The sequence below is a fragment of the Fundulus heteroclitus genome, unplaced genomic scaffold (genome assembly GCF_011125445.2).
Source record: "Fundulus heteroclitus isolate FHET01 unplaced genomic scaffold, MU-UCD_Fhet_4.1 scaffold_883, whole genome shotgun sequence".
NCBI lineage: Eukaryota > Metazoa > Chordata > Actinopteri > Cyprinodontiformes > Fundulidae > Fundulus > Fundulus heteroclitus.
The window spans coordinates 35,619-38,458 of NW_023397344.1; positions in this window are offsets into that span (position 1 = coordinate 35,619).

Genomic DNA, 2,840 nt, shown 5'->3' on the forward strand with positions numbered 1-2,840 from the left:
ATATCAGCGCTGACTCACATACCCCAATGGTGCATTGGCCGGCATTGATGATCTGCGTCCTGATGTCCGCTGCTCCGAATCTCAGTGGCTCCAATAGCTCGATCCATGCAGCTCCGCTCCCATCGTCCGGTATCGATTACTCCTGTGCAGCTTCGGATTTCCTTTCGCTCCTCTGCGGTTCTGGTTCGGACGTCAGGTGTCCCGATCGCTCCTCTGCGGTTCTGGTTCCGACGTCAGGTGTCCAATCGCTCCTTTGCGCTCACTTTGACCGGCGGCTCCAATAGCTGCTTCGGCTTTGCGGCTTCTTAACACCACAATGCAGAAGGATCGGTGGATCTTACAAACGAGGCAGTTTTCTACCTAAATGTAACAGCTAAAATCCTCTATTTTAGGCTACTGGTAGTTGTTTCTGGAAGGCGTTGGATTTACGTGCGCTTGATTAAGATTTGCCAGGCCGATCTTCAGTTTGACTTAATAGAAAGTCGTTTATTATCAGAACAATGTCCATTTTCTTATTGTTTCCATTTAGATCCACAAACATTCCACTTCAATCCAAAACCAAGCACAGTAGAAAACTGTTGCCTCTTCCCATTAACAACACCTGAACACAATCATGGTTGACCTTAAATAACCCCATCCCCCATCAGACACTCAGAACTCAAAATGAAATACGCCTCCTGGTGGCGATAAACACAGGAAAGGAAAAATGGATCCTACAATTCCCTTGTCACCTCTTGAATCCAATTTGCTGTGGTCATGTCTGTACGCATAGCATTCAGATCCAAAGACCCACATTTTTGAAAGGTCTGGCTTCTTTCCTGTTAACAGGAAGTATGGGGTATTTTGTGTCCTGTCATTAAAGCACCTGTTTCGAATGTGTGCTGCAGTTTGGACGGCGTAAGGCCAGAGTGTTTTTGGTAATTCCTTCTCTAGTAGAAGGCACCTTCCCATTTCAAAAATGGTACGCCATTGTCTCTCGGCTGTACCATTCTGATGCGGGGAGTAAGGCGATGATGTCTCATGTCTTATTCCTCTCTCTCGCAGTAGTGACTGGAATTCATTGCCTGTGTACTCTGTGCCGCTATCTGACCTGATGCATTTAACTGTACCATAAGGTGCTGTGTCTGCAAGGAATTTTTCTGTGGCTACAGTAGTGTCGCTTTTATTCTTAAGGAAGTAAACAGACACGGCACCAGAATAATCATCTGTGAACGACACTGCATATTTGTACCCTTCGTGCGATATTGGTTCAGTAGGGCCGGCTAGATCTGTGTGTACAAGCTTTAGAATTTTTGTAGCTTTTGAATCAAGTTTCCTGTTCCTGGTGTTTGTAAATTTTCCCTCAGTGCATACATTGCAGTCTAGCTTGGCATTACCAGTAATTTTCATACCATCTACCACTCCAGGTAATTTCAACACATCATCAATATTGCAGTGCCCCATTATCTCATGCCATGTTTTAACATCACAAGTTAGGTTGGCTTTGTCTGGGGACATCATATCATTAACAGAGGCACTGACATTATGTTTGAGTTGGTTTACCGTTTTCAGATAGTACAGCCGTTCATGCACTTCAATGTTGAACACTCGTCCATCTCTGTTGATCAGTTTATTCTGTCCCTCTTTGAAGATCACCTTGGCCCCGTCATTGGTAGCTGCTTGCACAGAGATGATGCTCTGGGGGTATGTTGGTATGAACAGGGCCTTCTTCAGAGTGACTGTGACGCTTCTTCCTCGCACGTCCTGCAGCAGCACTTCTGCGTCTCCTCTTCTTAATACGACGTTGTTCATTCTCGTTCCATCCGCCAGTTCCATGTAGTGAGAGCTTGGGTTGAAGCCCTCTTCAAATCGTGTGAAACAGTTCATGTCTGTTAGGATGTGAGAGGTTGCTCCACAGTCCACCATCAGCCCAAGTTTCTTGATTTTTTCTGGGAAGGTTGTGTGACTGACAGTAAACACAAAAGTCCGTTGTTCTTCGTCAGGTTTTTGTCTTTCAGCAGGGTGTTTTGCGTCATCTTTCTGTTGGTCTCTATTTCTGCACGTTTCGTCGTTGTGTGTAGAACTCCTATGGTAACTGCACCAATTGCCACGGTCCTGTCTTTCTGCTGTTTGCTTCACCTCATCTTTAAATTTCTCCCTTCTTTTGCACGTCTCGTCACTGTGTGTTGAACTTTTGTGGTAGCTGCACCACTTCGACGCCCCCCTTTGTCGGCAGTCGCGAGCTACGTGACCTCGGTTTCCACACCCGTAGCAGGTGACTGTTGAGATGTCCACTTTCATCACGTTGTCAGCTTTGGTTTTACTGTCAAACTTTTCTGTTTCTTCGTAGCTTCTTAGGTTGCTTTTGAACTGTGTGAATGTGATTTCTCCAGTACTCTGTGCTGTATGAATGGCAAACGGTTTGTATGATTCTGGCAAGCCTTTTAAAATCATTGCTATAATTAGTCCATCACTGATAACTTTTGTGTTCCTCAGAGAAGTCACAGCTTTCTCGGCTCTGATAATGTAGTCTGTCACCTTCTCGTTGTCAGTTTTCTTTAAAGACATTAATTCCGTGTACAGGGCTATGATTCTGGGCTTACCCTGGCTGGCATAATGATCTTGCAGTATCTGTAGAGCCTTTCTGCCGTCATCTGTGGCATCGTGCATGACGAGAGATAAACTCTTGTCGTCAAGAAATTGAATCAGTTCAGCGTAGCATTCTTCATTCTTTTCTCTGTCGACGTTATCTTCTTTGGACAGTATTGTGTCTTTCAAACCTAGCATTCTTAAGTGTCCAAGGAATTTTACTTCCCACAGGTCGTATTTGTTTTCGTCTCCGTCGAAAACTAACCTTTCCC